The sequence below is a fragment of the Cervus canadensis genome, chromosome 8, assembly GCF_019320065.1.
Source record: "Cervus canadensis isolate Bull #8, Minnesota chromosome 8, ASM1932006v1, whole genome shotgun sequence".
Classification (NCBI taxonomy): Eukaryota; Metazoa; Chordata; class Mammalia; order Artiodactyla; family Cervidae; genus Cervus; species Cervus canadensis.
Window position 1 is genome coordinate 79,268,256 of NC_057393.1, and position 18,501 is coordinate 79,286,756.

The 18,501-nt window shown below is 40.8% G+C and overlaps 1 pseudogene; it reads left to right on the plus strand.

Moving 5' to 3' along the window:
- The first annotated feature begins 2,740 nt into the window (after positions 1-2,740).
- On the plus strand, positions 2,741-2,824 carry LOC122446957 (annotated as a pseudogene).
- The last annotated feature ends 15,677 nt before the right edge of the window (positions 2,825-18,501 follow it).

Below are 18,501 nucleotides of genomic sequence, written 5' to 3' on the forward strand. Positions count from 1 at the left end.
GGATCTTCCTGACCCAGGAATCAAACCTGTGTCTCCTGAATTGCAGGCAGATTATTTACCATCTGAACTTGCTAAAGTTATATTTTATTCAGAAATATATAATATTAAATACTAAATGAGAACATAGGCAATGCATTTTCAAAATTTCTATTATAAGACACCATTCCTGATAAGTAGCACTCACGATGTAAAGTACTGTTCTAAATGCTTTATAACTAATTTAATCTTCAAACAAGACTATAAGCTAAGTGCTAGTCTCACAATGCCATGCCGACTCTCAATATTATTGTCAAAGTTAGTCTTCTGACCCTAAATGAAATCCATCCTGAATTCAAATCTCCCCAATACTATCTAATTTCAGGAGTAAATGGTCTGAAAATATGAACACTCAGTGGCCACCCTAGTGCTCTCAGAATTTTCCCTACATATTGGAGGGCTCCAAGACAGCCCCTGCAACTACACAGTGTCTCTTGGGGGGAGTGGAGGGACAACTGCTTTACAGTACTAAGTTTCTGCTATACAATGAAGTAAATCAGCTGCATGTGTACATATATCCCCTCCTTCTTGGACCTCTCTCCCACCTCTCCCCACCGCCCATCCCACTCCTCTAGGTCATCAAAGAGCACCAAGCTGAGCTCCCTGTGCTATACATCAGGTTCCCACTAGCTATCTGTTCTACACGTGGTAGTGTATTTATGTCAATCCTACTCTCCCAGTTTGTCCCACTCTCCCCTTCCCGCCTCCCCTGACGGTATACACAACTCTGTTCTCTACACCTTGGTCTCAATTCCTGCCCTGGAAATGGGCTTCTCTGTACCATTTTTCTAGAGTCCATATGTATGTGTTAAAATGCAATATTTGTTTCTCTTTCTGACTTATTTCACTCTGTATGGCAGACTCTAGGTCCATCCACTTCTCCACAAATGACCCAATTTCATTCCTTTTTATGGCTAATATTCCATCAGAGTGTCTCGATAGCTGCTGCTGGAACTGGGGGTCCTCGCTATCACCCCACCCTTCTTGACACACTGCCCAGTCTTTACCCTCAATATCTAGGAAATGGCTTCCTGTGGCATTACTGTTGCATCTACCTGTCTCTGAGTATTGCCTGCTATCTCCATTGCCTCTGAATATGGTATATTTCACCTGCACCCTACCCTTAATTGGGCTATTGGGTCTGACTTCCTAGAGACTCTGTCTAACTGATCTATTCCAGAGTTCACTAAGCCTTTTTTTTTTTCCCCAGAAAAGGTTTTTTTTTTTTTTCCAGAAAAGGATTTTTTTTTTTTTTTTCCCCCAGAAAAGGATTTTTTTTTTTTTTTTTTTTTTTCACTAAGCCCTTTAAATGCTGACAATAACCCCACAGCTGGGACAGTTTCTCCTGACCCAGTACTGACATCATCTCCATTTATAGGGCTTCAGTGCTTAGCATATGTAGTCTAGAAATCTACCTAAGCTATGACACTTCTGTGTCAAAGGTGGAGGTTCCTTTGATTTGGGAAACAATAAAGGCTCTGACAAAGTAGGTTTCAGCCTCTTGACTAAAAGCACAAAGCTCTTGTGTTACACAAAGAAGGAGCGGGAATGTAACGGAAGCCCCATAGGAAGTCCAACATCCTTGGCCCCATCCCTTCTACTTCAGAGATGTCCCCTATTCTGCTTCACACCTGGTCTGCTCTTTGTTTTGTTTTGTTTTTCCTTTTTTTGGCACAGCATGTAGGATCTTAGTTCTCTGATCAGGGATCAGACCTATGCCCCTTGCATCAGAAGCCTGGACTCTAAATGACTGGACCCGCAGGGAAGTCCTTGCTCTTTTGGTTTATATGAAGAACCATCTATTTATAGAGCTTCTGGGAATTTTGTTCCCCCAGATAATGGTATGTTACTTCAGGTTGGGCAACTCAACACATCTATTCAACCATCCTAAACTTATTTTCCCTCAAATTTACTTTTCCTCCTAAGTCTGGTACTCTCATTGTGAGGAAGAAGGGTCAGTGCCGAGTTGTAGGGAATTCCACCTCATATCCAAGACCCTGTATTGGTTCATCAGATGGTTATACTGAGTACTCCTGAATTCCACGGCATTTATAACCTGCTTGTTTTATCTCAAAAGCACCGAGTTGACCTCTTTGAACTGAAGGTTGTTTGAGTTTTTTGTTTGTTTGTTTCAGACAGGGTACCCTCATAGAAATCCCAGTAAGGGTTTAAAATGTTTATAAGCAGGGATCCTATTGACCCAAATATATACTAATTTGAAAGCCTTCAGTTTTATAATTTCTTTTTTAGTTCTTAAACTTTTTTCTTTTTAATTGTGTTATAATTTACATAGCATACAGTTCACTTACTATTCTTGTGCAATTCAGTGATTTTTGGTATATTGACAGAGTTGCCTAACTATCACCACAAGCACAGAGGTGGGTTTTTTTTGGCCTATAGGATCTTAGTTTTCCAACCAGAGATTGAATCAGTGCCCCCTGCATTAGAAGCACAGAGTCTTAACCACTCGACTACCAGGGAAGTCCCCAGTCTTCAGTTTTAAGTCTACTTTAATTCATTCTTTTATTCAACACTTTTGGGGGACTGAGCAAGAGCCAGGCACAACTCTAGAGACAACAGAGAACAAAAGAAAGACTGCTGCCTTCCTGGAGTTTATATGGCAAAAAATACTAAACATAATGAGTAATTATATCATTTTTCAAAGGAGTTAATGTCTACAGAATAAAGGAAAATAAAAAACAATAGCTTTGCGCAGTGGCAGTATCGTAGCCAATGAGGTTTATCCAAGGCGTGATTATTGCTAATTGAAAAAAAAAGAAAAAAAAAAAAACAATAAAAGAAATGGGAATGTGGGGATGGAATTTGCCAGTTTAGACGGTATTTAGGATGGGTATCATTGAAAAGATGACATTTGAGAAAAGACTCAGAGAAAAGAAGCATGCTCCAGAAGTAGACATACTGCCTGGTGGGTGTAACATGAGTAGAATCAGATGAGTTGGGGTACAACAGGAAATGAGATCAGAAAATGAAATGGGGGAGGAGAGGAGGTGAATCTACCTATTAAAAGTAGCCTATTAACTTTGATTCAAAAATAAGAGACTTTTATTTCTTTGAGTAGGGATTTATTCCTCTGGGAAAGATACACCCACCTGAATGAAGAGTTCCAAAGAATAGCAAGGAGAGATAAGCAAGCCTTCAGTGATCAGTGCAAAGAAATAGAGGAAAATAATAGAATGGGAAAGACTAGAGATCTCTTCAAGAAAATTAGAGATACCAAGGGAACATTTCATGCAAAGATGGGCTCAATAAAGGACAGAAATGGTATGGACCTAAGAGAAGCAGAAGATATTAAGAGGGGGCAAGAAAACACAGAGGAACTATACGAAAAAGATCTTTAGGACCCAGATAACCAAGATGGTGTGATCACTCACCTAGAGCCAGACATTCTGGAATGTGAAGTCAGGTGGGCCTTAGGAAGCATCACTACCAACAAAGTTAGTGGAGGTGATGGAATTCCAGTTGAGCTATTTCAAATCCTGAAAGATGATGCTGTGAAAGTGCTGCACTCACTATGCCAGCAAATTTGGAAAACTCAGCAGTGGACACAGGACTGGAAAAGGTCAGTTTTCATTCCAATCCCAAAGAAGGGCAATGACAAAGAATGTTCAAACTACTGCACAATTGCACTCATCTAACACGCTAGCAAAGTAATGCTCAAAATTCTCCAAGCCAGGCTTCAACAGAACGTAAACTATGAACTTCCAGATGTTCAAGCTGGATTTAGAAAAGGCAGAGGAACCAGAGATCAAATTGCCAACATATGCTGGATTATAGAAAAAGCAAGAGAATTCCAGAAAAACATCTACTTCTGCTTTATTGATTACACCAAAGCGTTTGACTGTGTAGATCACAACAAACTGGAAAATTCTTCAAGAGATCAGAATACCAGACCACCTGACCTGCCTCCTGAGAAATCTGTATGCAGGTCAAGAAGCAACAGTAGAACCAGACATGGAACAACAAACTGGTTCCAAATTGGGAAAGGAGTACATCAAGTCTGTATATTGTCATCCTGCATATTTAACATATGCGCAGAGTACATCATATGAACTGCCGGCCTAGATGAAGCGCAAGCTGGAATCAAGAATTCCCAGAGAAATATCAATAACCTCAGATACGCAGATAACACCACCCTTATGGCAAAAAGTGAAGAGGAACTAAAGTGCCTCTTGATGAAAGTGAAAGAGGAGAGGGAACAAGCAGGCTTAAAACTCAACATTCAAAAAACTAAGATCATGGCATCTGGTCCCATCACTTAATGGCAAATAGAGGGGGAAACAGTGGAAATAGTGACAGACTTTATTTTGGGGGGCTCCAAAAATCACTGCAGATGGTGACTGCAGCCATGAAATTAAAAGACACTTGCTCCTTGGAAGAAAAGCTATGACCAACCTAGATAGCATATTAAAAAGCAGAGACACTACTTTGCCAACAAAAGTCCATCTAGTCAAAGCCATGGTTCTTCCAGTAGTCATGTACGGATGTGAGAGTTGGACTATAAAGAAAGCTGAGCACTGAATAATTGATGCTTTTGAACTGTGATGTGGGAGAAGACTCTTGAGAGTCCCATGGATTGCAAGGAGATCCAACCAGTCAATTCTAAAGGAAATCAGTCTTGAATATTCACTGGAAGGACTTTAAAGCTGAAACTGCAATACTCTGGCCATCTGATGTGAAGAACTGACTCACTGGAAAAGACCCTGATGCTGGGAAAGACTGAAGGCAGGAGGAGAAGGGGACAACAGAGGATGAGACAATTGGATGGCATCACCGACTCGATGGACATGAGCTTGAGCAAGTTCCAGGAGTTGGTGATGGACAGGGAAGCCTGGAGTAATGCAGTCCATGGGGTCACAAAGAGTCAGACAAGACTGAGCGACTGAACTTATTCTTCGGCATATTTCCAATAAAGCTGTACATTTCACTACTTATAAAAACTTGCAATATATTGTTGACTTTATTGATGTATAATTTAAACTGTACAATCAATTAATTTTGATAAATGATGATGCCTGTGACCTCACTACTATACTCAAGTTCCAGAATATCTCCATCATCCTCTAAGCATCCCCCCTCCTTTTTTTGGCCACACTGTGCAGCATGTGGGATCTTAATTTTCCAACCAGGAATCGAACCCATGCTCCCTGCATTGGAAGTTTGGAGTTTTAACCACTGGAACACCACGGAACTCTATGTCCCATTCCTTTGCAGTCCATGCCTCCCTCCACTGCTAGTCCCAAGCAACTATCAGCATGCTCTTTGTCACCATAGAGTTGGTTTGCATTTTCTAGGATTTTTAAATAAACAGAAACATAGAGTATATACTCTTTTATGTCTGGCTTCTTTCAATCAGGATGATGCTTTTGAAGTTCATTCATACTAATGTATATATTAATATAAGTACTTCATTTCTTTTTTATTAATGTGCATTCCATTGTATAAACATACCGTATTTAGTTTATCCTCTCACCTATCGATGGAAATTTAGGTTTTGTGGGCTTAAAGCTTTAATATATGTATACTGCTTGTATTAACTGTGTTTTAACAAGTACTATAAAGATCCCATTCCAGTCCATTTTAGTTCGCTGATTCCTAGAATGTCGACATTCACTCTTGCCATCTCCTGTTTGACCACTTCCAATTTGCCTTGATTCATGGACCTAACATTCCAGGTTCCTATGCAATATTGCTCTTTACAGCATTGGACCTTGCTTCTATCACCAGTCCCATCCACAACTGGGTATTGTTTTTGCTTTGGCTCCATCCCCTCATTCTTTCTGGAGTTATTTCTCCACTGATCTCCAGCAGCATATTGGGCACCTACCAACCTGGGGAGTCCCTCTTTCAGTATCCTATCATTTTGCCTTCTCATACTGTTCATGGGGTTCTCAAGGCAAGAATACTGAAGTGGTTTGCCATTCCCTTCTCCAGTGGACCACATTCTGTCAGACCTCTCCACCATGACCAGACCGTCTTGGGTGGCCCCACACAGCATGGCTTAGTTTCATTGAGTTAGACAAGACTTCGGTCCTGGGATCTGACTGGCTAGTTTTCTGTGATTATGCTTTTAGTGTGTCTGTCCTCTGATACCTTCTCGCAACACCTACCGTCTTACTTGGGTTTCTCTTACCTTGGACGTGGGATATCTCTCCACTGCTGTTCCAGCAAAGCACAGCCGCTGCTCCTTACCTTGGACAAGGGGTATCTTCTCACGGCTGCCCCTCCTGACCTTGAATGTGGAATAGCTCCTCTTGGCCCATCCAAGCCTATGCCCCAACCAGTAACACTGAAGAAGCTGAAGTTGAACAGTTCTATGAAGACCTACAAGACCTTTTAGAACTAACACCCAAAAAAGATGTCCTTATCATTCTAGTGGACTGGAATGCAAAAGTAGGAAGTCAAGAAACACCTGGAGTAACAGGCAAATTTGGCCTTGGAGTATGGAATGAAGCAGGGCAAAGGCTAACAGAGTTTTGCCAAGAGAATGCACTGGTCATAGCAAACACCCTCTTCCAACAACACAAGAGAAGACCCTACACATGGACATCACCAGATGGTCAACACCGAAATCAGACTGATTATATTCTTTGCAGCCAAAGATGGAGAAGCTCTATACAGTCAGCAAAAACAAGACCAGAAGCTGACTGTGGCTCAGATCATGAACTCCTTATTGCCAAATTCAGACTTAAACTGAAGAAAATAGGGAAAACCACTAGACCATTCAGGTATGACCTAAATCAAATCCCTTATGACTATACAGTGGAAGTTAGAAACAGATTTAAGGGACTAGATCTGACAGAGAGCCTGATGAACTATGGACGGAGATTCGTGACATTGTACAGGAGACAGGGATCAAGACCCTCCCCATGGAAAAGAAATACAAAAAGGCAAAATGGCTGTCTGAGGAGGCCTTACAAATAGCTATGAAACGAAGAGAAGCAAAAAGCAAAGGAGAAAAGGAAAGATATTCTCATTTGAATGCAGAGTTCCAAAGAATATCCAGGAGAGATAAAGCCTTCCTCAGCGATCATAGCAAAGAAATAGAGGAAAACAACAGAATGGGAAAGACTAGAGATCTCTTCAAGAAAATCAGAGATACCAAGGGAACATTTCATGCAAAGGTGGGCTCAATAAAGGACAGAAATGGTATGGACCTAACAGAAGTAGAAGATATTAAGAAGAGGTGGCAAGAATACACACAAGAACTGTACAAAAAAGATCTTCATGACCCAGATAATCACAATGGTGTGATCACTCATCTAGAGCCACACATCCTGGAATGTGAAGTCAAGCGGGCCTTAGAAAGTATCACTACAAACAAAGCTAGTGGATGTAATGGAATTCCAGTTGAGCTATTTCAAATCCTGAAAGATGATGCTGTGAAAGTGCTGCACTCAATATGCCAGCAAATTGGGAAAACTCAGCAGTGGCCACAGGACTGGAAAAGGTCACTTTTCATTCCCATCCCTAAGAAAGGCAATCCCAAAGAATGCTCAAACTACTACACAAATGCATTCATCTCACACGCTAGTAAGGTAATGCTCAAAATTCTCCAAGCCAGGCTTCAGCAATATGTGAACCGAGAACTTCCAGATGTTCAAGCTGGTTTTAGAAAAGGCAGAGGAACCAGAGATCAAATTGCCAATATCCGCTGGATCATAAAAAATGCAAGAGTGTTCCAGAAAAACATCTATTTCTGCTTTATTCACTACGCCAAGGCTTTGACTGTGTGGTCACAATAAACTGTGGAAAATTCTGAAGGAGATGGGAGTACCAGACCACCTGACCTGCCTCTTGAGAAACCTGTATGCAGGTCAGGAAGCAACAGTTAGAACTGGACATGGAACAACAGACTGGTTTCAAATAGGAAAAGGAGTACGTCAAGGCTGTATATTGTCACCCTGCTTATTTAACTTATATGCAGAGTACATCATGAGAAACACTGGGCTGGATGAAGCACAAGCTGGAATCAAGATTGCCGGGAGAAATATCAATAACCTCAGATAGGCAGATGACACCACCCTTATGGCAGAAAGTGAAGAGGAACTAAAAAGTTTCCTGATGAAAGTGAAAGAGAAGAGTGAAAAAGTTGGCTTAAAGCTTAACATTCAGAAAACTAATCATGGCATCTGGTCCCATCACCTCATGGGAAATAGATGGGGAGACAGCGGAAACAGTGTCAGACTTTATTTTTGGGGGCTCCAAAATCACTCCAGTTGGTGACTGCAGCCATGAAATTAAAAGACGCTTACTCCTTGGAAGGAAAGTTATGACCAACCTAGATAGCATATTAAAAAGCAGAGACATCACTTTGCCAACAAAGGTCCATCTGGTCAAGGCTATGGTTTTTCCAGTGATCTTGTATGACGTGAGAGTTGGACTGTGAAGAAAGCTGAGGCCTGAAAAATTGATGCTTTTGAACTGTGGTGTTGGAGAAGACTCTTGAGAGTTCCTTGGACTTCAAGGAGATCCAACCAGTCCATCCTGAAGGAGATAAGTCCTGGGTGTTCATTGGAAGGATTGATGCTGAAGCTGAAACTCCAATACTTTGGCCACCTCGTGTGAAGAGTTGACTCGGAAAAACCCTGATGCTGGGAGGGATTGGGGGCAGGAGGAGAAGGGGATGACAGATGTCGCTGGATGACATCACCGACTCAATGGGCAGGAGTTTGAGTAAACTCCAGGAGTTTGTGATGGACAGGGAGGCCTGGCGTGCTGCGATTCATGGGGTCACAAAGAGTTGGACACCACTGAGCAACTGAACTGAACTGAACTGAACATAAAGATCCCACAATCCAGAAATTTTAAGTACTTAAAGCCTGTGGACAGAGGAAATCTTAAAAGTTTAATCCAAAGAGATATACATATCTTTGCTCCAGAGAATTATAAAGTACAAAGTACAAAATGAAGTCACTCAGTTGTGTCCAACTCTTTGCAATCCCATGGATTCTAGCCTACCAGGCTCCTCCATCCATGGAATTTTCCAAGCAAAACTACTGGAGTGGGTTGCCATTTCCTTCTCAAAAGGTAATAAAAAGACATTAAAGCATGAATATATATTAGTGGGATAAAATTCTATGGAGAGAGTAGGACAGAAAAGAATGATGAGAAACTTCCCAATGATAAGAAGTTTATCACATGTTGCACTACGGTTATTACAACTTATTGTTCACATTTAAAGAAGTGAGGTGACTTATATCTTTTTAAGTCAATATTTACAAATACCAGAAATTTAATACTACAAAATTCTTTAAATTTATAAAATTTTGGATATCAATTTTAAAATATGAATGTGAAAATTAAAAAACAGAAGCAAAAAAGCTTGAGTACCCCTTCTTTCGGTCCTGTTCCTAAAGGTTGCTCTTTAATTGGTTTGGGATGAGCAGAAACATCATCATTTTTAAAGTTCCCGAGTTGAGGACCTCCTTGGTGGTCCAGTGGCTAAGCCAGTGCACTCCCAATGCAGGGGGCCTGGGTTCTATTCCTGGTCAGGGAACTAGATTTCACATACAGCCAAAGATCCACCAATGCTACAACTAAGATCTGGTGTGACCAAACAAACTAATTAACTAAAAAATAAATATTTTTTTTAAAAAGTTTCCTAGGTGATCCTAAAGTATACGCAAAGTTTCTCTGAAAACAGCATTCTCTCTCAGTAGACAAGGAGTATAAAAAATAAAAGCTACAGAGTTTACTGTTGAACTGAGAGTATTGGTCATCTGACAAGTAACTATCTGCAAGGCTTATAAAAATATCACATCAGCAATCCTCAGAGAACTTAAGCACAAATACATTAACTGATAACCATGGCCAGTACCTACGATGCCTTCCAATGAAGAAGTGCTATTATTTGCAAGGCACTGAGCCAACTGTTTTAAGTAAATGTTATTATCTCCACTGTAGATAGTTCCAGGCCTAGAATACTAACCCACAAGTGTGGTGACAAAAAAGAAAAAAACAGGGGAATAATTATTTATTAACAACAATTGCCCTTGAGCTCATCTGCCTTTTGCACAGTAGTATTTCTTTTAGCTTACTGTCCCAAATCTCAAGTCTGCAACTTAATCTTGTTTTCTACTTCTCTATTACTCTTCTATTCTCTTTTTGTGCCTTAGCGATTATTTCTCTCACTCTTGTCTCTTGTCATGATTTATAGTATAGTGATAAAAAATGGGATTAGGATTTGGGCTCAAAGCCAAATTCCACAATTAATTAAACACATGACTTAGCAAAGTAATTTAAAATGGAGGTCACTGGTGCCCTGTGTAATAGACTGAATATAGCACTAATGTTTACAGCACTAATATATATAGCTTGTGTATAATACTTATGAAGCATTTGTACATTCCTTAGCTTCCTTGCCTTGGAAGATGTATGCATGCATGCTAAACCACTTCAGTTGTGTCTGACTCTTTGTGACCCCATGGACTGTAGCCCGCCAGGTTCCTCTGTCCATGGAATTCTCCAGGGAAGAATACTAGCGTGTGTTGCCTCAAGGGGATCTTCCTCAAGGGGATCTTCCTGACCCAGAGATTGAACCCACATCTCTTGTGCCTCCTGCATTGGCAGGTGGATCCTTTACCACTAGCACCACCTTAGTCCTTCTCTTGACACAAAACCTTGTATTCCTTTTGGTGTTGGTGTGGGTATTGCTAATGGTAGCAACTCCCCCTGCAAAATTATTTGGAACTACTTTAGGGAGAGAAAGTTGCTCAGTTGTGTCCAACTCTTTGAGATCCCACAGACTATACAGTCCATGGAATTCTCCAGGCCAGAATACTAAAGTGGGTAGCCATTCCCTTCTCCAGGGGATCTTCCCAATCCAGGGATCAAACCCAGGACTCCCGCATGGCAGGCAGATTCTTTACTGAGTCACCAGGGAAGCCCAGAACTACTTATTAACCCTCTCTTAAATCTTGCCAGGAATTACTCTTCTTTTTATTCCAAGGTCTTTTGTTAGTCCACTTGTAATCAAATTGGGTAGGGAGTCTCCGAAGAAAGAGAACTAGGCAGGACTTTACTGACATAAGACAAGCAATTTTTTGGCCTAAGCCATTTTGGAATCTAAGCCTGGTCACAACCCTGCCCTTCAACAGGTCTCAGTAATAATCCTAAGGGAACAAAAGAATAAACTCTTATCAGGTCAGAGATAACAATAGCAAAAACAGTAAATCAGTTGTGAAGTGAAAGTCTTAGTCACTCAGTCTGACTCTTTGTGACCCCATAAACTAGCCTGCCAGGTTCCTCTGTCCATGGGGATTCTTCAGGCAAATATACTGGAGTGGGTTACCATTTCCTTCTCCAGGGGGTCTTCCTGATGCAGGGATCAAACCCAGGTCTCCTGCATTGAAGGAAGACTACTTACTGCCTGAGCCACCCAGGGAAGTCAGTTGTAAAGACTCCCAGTTCTCTTTCAATGATAAAGATTAGCCTGAGGCACTTTCTTTAACTGTTTTGCATAATTTAACCCCTCCTCAAGGTCTCAACAACTAGATAAACTGGAACCAAGGAATGATGATGTTGACCTTTTCTGACCCTCACAACTTCAATTAACTAAAGTTTGGACTCTATCAACCTCTACCCCAATTCTATGCTAAATTCACTTGTTCAAGTCACTTCATGAATATTCATGTATCCTTAGCTTAAAACTTCCCCAATTTTGCTGTTCAGGGAGACACTGCTTTGAGAAAGATTCCTGGTGTTCTCCTCACCTGCTACAACTAATAAATCCTTCCTTCTCCTGATCTTTGGCTTGATTGTGTCTTTTGGCTCGTCACCCCTCAAGAGGCAAACCCAGTTTTCGGGTAACACAGGATTTAGGCTTCTCAACAGCAGCAAAATTGACATTTGGGACCAGATAATTTTTTTGGTTTGGTAACTATCCTACAAAATGTACGTTTAGCAAGATTCTTGTCCTCTGTCCACTGAATACCAGTAGTACTGCCCCTGGCCGTGACAATCAAAATGTCTACAAAGGCCAAATGGTCTAAAGGATAAATCTGTCAAAAACCACTTATTTAGTCATGACTGGCTAAAGATCTACCTGGTATTGTCTCTACTCCTGGTAGATAATCCCAATCTCCATTCATGCATTAAGATCTGTCCTAGACCTAAAATGAGAATATGTCTTCTACGAGTCTGCTGATTCTTCATTAAATTGCTTTTTTTTTTTAAAAAAGCTTACTCATTTATTTATTTTTTGGCTGTGGTGAGTCTCTGTTGCTGCATGTAGGCTTTCTCTAGTTGCAGCAAGTGGGGGCTATTCTCTAGTTGCAGTGCACGGGTTTCTCATTGCAGTGGCTTCTCTTGTTGCAGAGCACAGGCTCTAGGCACACAGGCTTCAGCAGTTGCAGCAAGTGGGCTCAGCAGTTGTGAAACAGGAGGGAAGGGGGCAGGGCACAACCTTAGAAAGAATGACAGAGCCTAGAGAATACAACATAAACTGATTAGAATCAAATGAATTCAAGATGGCAGACAAGTCAACTTTGATGACTAGACCATGATCCTCAATCAGCAAGCTATGACACACTGAGGCACCATGACAGTTCCAAGGTCAGCTGTCAAAAGACCAAAGAGTGGGCAGCAGCCCAATTCCTGGAAATCTTCACCCCTTCCCAAAAAGAGGTGGGACAATCCTCCCACTCATTAGCTTATGAAATTACCCAGGCCATAAAAGCTAACCACACATTTCGAGGCCACTGCACTCACCCTCTGCAATGACCCACACTCTGTCTGTGGAGTGTGTTTCTCTCTGAATAAATCCACTTCTTACCTATTGCTATGTCTCTCACTGAATTTCTTCTGTGATGAGACATCAAGAACCTTAGCTTCATTAGGTCCTAAAACCAACTCTGTGATCTCAGTTGGAAGACTATGGGTTTTGCCTGGAGGGGTTCGAGTCCCAAGCAGGGTACTGGCCGGGTATTTTAGTTTGAGTCCACATGCTGCCCTCAAGCATGTAGATCCCAGACTGGTTGGAACCAGAAAATTGACGCTGACTCCCACTCACCTCACCAATAAACAATCAGAAGAATGTCCACACGCTGATCATTACTATAAAAATTCCTCACTACCTCCTCTAGGTTGGGACACAGTTTGAAGGGCATTTGCCTACTGTGGCCCCCTTTGCCTGGCAAAACAACAAAGCTATTTATGTCTGCATGTATGTGTGCTCAGTCATGTCTAACTCTTTGTGACCCACTGGACTACGGCCTGCAAGGCTCCTCTGTACATGGGATTTTTCAGGCAAGAATACTGGAGTGGATTGCCATGCCCTCCTCCAGGGGATCTTCCCAACCCAGGCATCGAAACTGCATCTCCTGTGGCTCCTGCATTGGCACGTGGATTCTTTACCACTAGGGCCACCTGGGAAGTCCATAGCTATTCATACTTCACCCAAAACTCCATCTCCAAGATGCAATTTGGTACCAACATACAGGGGCTGAATTTTGGTTACACTAGCTCACCACCAACCTATCAAAAAGAAGTCAAACACCCTGAAGCCTTCATCTCAAATTTAGCTTATAAAAACTTCTCAGGCTTCCCTGGTGGTCTAGTGGTTAAGAATCCACCTGCCAGTGAGGGGACATGGATTTGACCCCAAGTCTGGGAAGCAACATGCCATGGAGCAACTAAGCCTGTGTACTGCAACTACTGAGCCAGAGCTCTAGAGCCCTCAAGCCACAACTACTGAGCCCACACACCACAGCTACTAAAGCCCACCCAACTAGAGCCTGTGCTCCACAACAAGAGAGGCCACTACAATAAGAAGCCCACACAACACAACATAATGAAGAGTAGCCACCGCTCACCACAATTAGAGAAAGCCTGAGCAGCAACAGATACCTAGTACAGTGAAAAATTTTAATAAATAAAAATAAACAAATTTAAGAAAAACTTCTCCACCAAAACAATGGAGGAATTAGGGGATTTTTAGCATGAGCCACAAGTTCTCTTCGCTTTGCCCTGCAATAAAACTTTCTCTGCTCCAAACTCCACCATTTTGGTTTGTTTGGCCTCACTGTCCATCAGACACACAAACTTTGTTCAGTAACAAAATGATGACCTAAAACTTTCCACATTAAAAAAAAAAAACTATAAATCTATAGTTCCAAGAAACTCAATGAACCCTAAACTAAAGAAACATAAAGGAAATGACACCAAATAACATCAGAATCAAATTGCTCAAAACAAGTTATTTTTAAAAAATCTTAATCATTTCTCAGCCTTTTGGCTAAGATCAAGTGTATTTAGTCTTAAATCAGCCAGAAAAAGACATGTTAAATAAAGAACATATATAAGGATAACATCAGATTTCTCATAGAAGACAATACAAAAGAGAACACTGTGGAATGACATCTTTAAAGTCCTAAAAGAAAAAACTGTCAAATAATTTCAGAGAGAGCAAAGATACCTTTCAAAAATTAAGGCAAAGCTTCCAGTTCAGGATAAGATAAAAAAAGATATGCTTCATATTCCTCCCATTAAATACAGCTAAACATAGTGAAATTATAGAGATAAACTTAACAAAACTGAAAGATGAAGAGAAACTAGATCAAAAAATTATCTTGGGACTCAAGAAATGACATGACATAGGGTTCCTGGGTTTTCTTTTTGCCTCGTATATTCTATGTAGGGTGTCTGAGAAGCCAGCCATCTGAAAATGTCAGTGGCTTATAACAGAAGTTTGCTCTTCTGAGCCAAAGGATAAAGAAAGGGGCAGCCTTGCAAGACAAAACTTGTGGGCAATAACCACCCTACTTCAACCAAACTCCACAGAAAATAAGTGTGCTACCACTGCCACCCATATCAGTCAAGGCCTAACAGGAAGCTTAGACTTCCCCTCACCAGGCTGCAACACACACATCTCATTCTCGCAGGCAAGCCGCTGTCACTGAAGGTCCAGTACGGAACCGGACAGCCACCCCAGTCCACTAGAATGAGGTACCTCTCCCATTCCCCAGCCCCAGTTAGTCAACAGAAGTCGAGTGGGCAACCTGGACTTCCACCCTACCTGGCAGTAATGAGGTAGCGTCTCCCTTTCCTTAGCCAGTATGGTGTCAGAGAAAACCTGTTAAAAAGAGATTTGGGTAACAACCAGAGTCTCAAGAATATGATGAAAATTCTTGAGGATTAAAAAAAAAAAAATTTATCATACCAATACCAGGAAAATTCCCACTTAAATGAGAAAAGAAAACCAGAAGAAATTCCCTGGTGGTCCAGTGCTTAGGACTCCACATTTTCACTGCCAAGGGCTTGGGTCTGATTCCTGCTCAGGGAACTAAGATCCCACAAGCCCCATGGCACAGCCAGAAAAAAAAAAACAAAAAACTAAAGACAGAAACACCAGTATTTGGAATATCTGAAAGGAATTTAAAGCAGCCATCACAAAAATGCTTCAATGAGCAATTATGAACATGTTTTAAATAAGTGGGAAAGTACAACTTAGCAAAGAAACAGAAGATTTAGAGAACCAAGGAGAATTCTAGAACTGAAAAACATAACTACCAAAATTAAAAACTCACTAGATGGGCTCAAAAGCAGAATGGACCCAATAGATAGGGGAAAGTCAGAAAACTTGAATAAAGAACAAAATAAGATATTCAATCTGAATAAGAATACAAAATAAGATATTCAATCTGAATAAGAATGAAAACAGAGCATCAAAAACTGGAAAATGCCTCCAGAACCTGTGGGAATATAACAAAAGATCTAAGAATCACATCATGGGAGTCTCAGAAGGGAAAGAGAAAGAGTGTGAGCCTGGAAAGTATTCGAAGAAATAATGACTAAAAATACTTCAATTTTGGCAAAACAACCTCAAAGGTTGTTTTATAAGAAAACTATGAATTCCTCAAAAAGTTACTACCACAGATCCTCTAGTATGAACTAATTTGAACAGTTCTGTAACTATTAAAAAAATGAATTCATAATTTTAAAACTTTCCCCCAAATCTCCAGACCAGATGGTTTCACTGGAAAAGCTATATCAGATATTTAGAGAAGAATTAAAACCTAGTTTAAACAATCTCTCTCAGAAAATGGAAGAGGAGGAAAACACTGCCCCAGACCAGAAAATAGGTACTAATTCAAAGCATCACTGTTTATAATACAGAAAACTGAAAACAATCTATAACTCCTTTAACAGAATAGTGGGGAAATAAGTTGTTGCCCACTTATTAAATGGAATGCTATAAAAAAGCAAAAAAATACTATAGCTTTATGCTTGGTCTTCATAATCCTGTGAAGACAACAGACAAGGCTGATTAACCAAAGAAAGGCACTGAAGAAAATGGAGTATGAAAACAACATATATAGAATCCAAAGACATGCAAAACTAAAAAATACATTTTTCTATGGGATACAATTTTAGTCAAATTATAAAGAAAAGCAAGCAATTGACAAACATAAAATTCAAGATAGTGATGGGGAAGCTGGGAAGACTGGGATCACACAAACTGTCTTAAGATAAATGTGGAGTTCTTGTTCTTTCTTTTCTACATCCAGGCATCTTTTACTGGTTACTGATATGCCAGGTACCAGCATTAGCAAACAAAACATCAAAGGTCAAGGTTTTCACCTAAAAGAATCCATTATCTCTTAGTTCTCCTCTTCCTATAGAAGATCCTCTGTAGATCCACAATAACAAATACAGTTTTACTGGTAACATATCTTAGAATAAAGGATCACTCTCAATCAAGAGGCAAGAAAGCCAATGAGAAATCTCTCCCAAATAAAGAAATATTAGTCAGCAATCACTGTATCAACAAGCTGGAATCTAGATTGTGGGGAGAAATAGCAATAACCTCAATTATGCAGATGACACCACCCTTATGGCAGAAAGCTAAGAGGAACTAAAGAGTCTCTTGACGAAAGTGAAAGAGGAGAGTGAAAAATCTGGCTTAAAACTCAACATTCAGAAAACTAAGATCATGGCATCTGGTCCCATCGCTTCATGGCAAATAGATGGGGAAACAATGGAAACAGGGAGAGACTTTATTTTCTTGGGCTAAAAAATCACTGCAGGTGGTAACTGCAGCCACAAAATTAAAAGACGCTTGCTCCTTGGAATAGAGGCTATGGCAAACCTAGAGAGCATATTAAAAAGCAGAGACATTACGTTGCCAACAAAGGTCCACATAATCAAAGATATGGTTTTTCCAGTAGTCATGTATGGATGTGAGAGTTGGACTATAAAGAAGGCTAAGAACCAAAGAATTGATGCTTTTGAACTGTGGTGTTGGAGAAGACTCTTGAGTCCCTTGGGCTGCAAAGAGATCAAACCAGTCAATCCTAAAGGAAATCAATCCTAAATATTCATTAGAAGGACTGATGCTGAAACTGAAGCTCCAAAACTTTAGCCACCTAATGGGAAGAGCTGACTCATTAGAAAAGATCCTGATACTGTGAAAGACAGAGGGCAGGAGAAGGGGACAGCAGAGGATGAGATGGTTGGATGTCATCACCAACTCAATGGAAATGAGATGGGAGATGGCGATGGACAGGGAAGCCTGGGATGCTGCAGTCCATGGGGTCACAAAGAGAACACGACTGAGCAACTGAACAACAACAAAGCTCCACCTATTGTTGGGCTTCCTTGGTGGCCCAGACAGTAAAGCGTCTGCCTGACTGCAACAAGGGATACCCAGGTTCCATCCCTGGGTTGGGAAGATTCCCTGGAGAAGAAAATGGCAACCCACTCCAGTACTCTTGCCTGGAAAATCCCTTGGACAGAGTAGCCTGGTCAGCTACAGCCCTTGGGATCACAAAGAGTCGGACATAACTGGGCAATTTCACTTTTAAGCCGGAGATTATGCCACTTTACAGGGGAGGAGGAAACAAGTTCTAAGAGAATTTAACCTTGTTTGAAAGAAGCCCACAGCCATATAGCAGACTCCAAGCATTGTGAGAAGAGCTTCATTACTGCTACTACCTCCCTTTATGACCGCCAAGACCAGTACTCAGATCTGATGAGAAAGAGAACCAGGTTGAGTTCTATTTCTTAAGATTTGGATTGAGTAGTATTCTTTACATCTTTGAGATATGTTTTACAAAAGATCTCTTACATGTCATATTTTTAAAGTAGGGAAAAAATAAACTACACGCAAATCTTGATAATAAAGAAAAGCATGAGAGCCTTGGACCCACTCCCACAATCTGCTGAATTCAAACTCACTCCAAGAGGAGCCGTCAAAAATGGAACCAATGCAAAATACAGTCAAGGATACGTGTAGAAAAAGAAAGAAAAGCAAACAGCTGCCTACACACATGCTGCAGCAAAGTGTGACCAGGACGCAAAGGAAATCAATCAGGAAATATTTCAAACTTAAGTAAGCAAATTTAGCGAAGTTGATGAAGGAAGTACACAAAGAGATGCAGCTACGTAAGGAATAAAACATGGGGAAGAAAACTCAGAGGTTTGAAAATATCTCCTCAGGGAACAGGA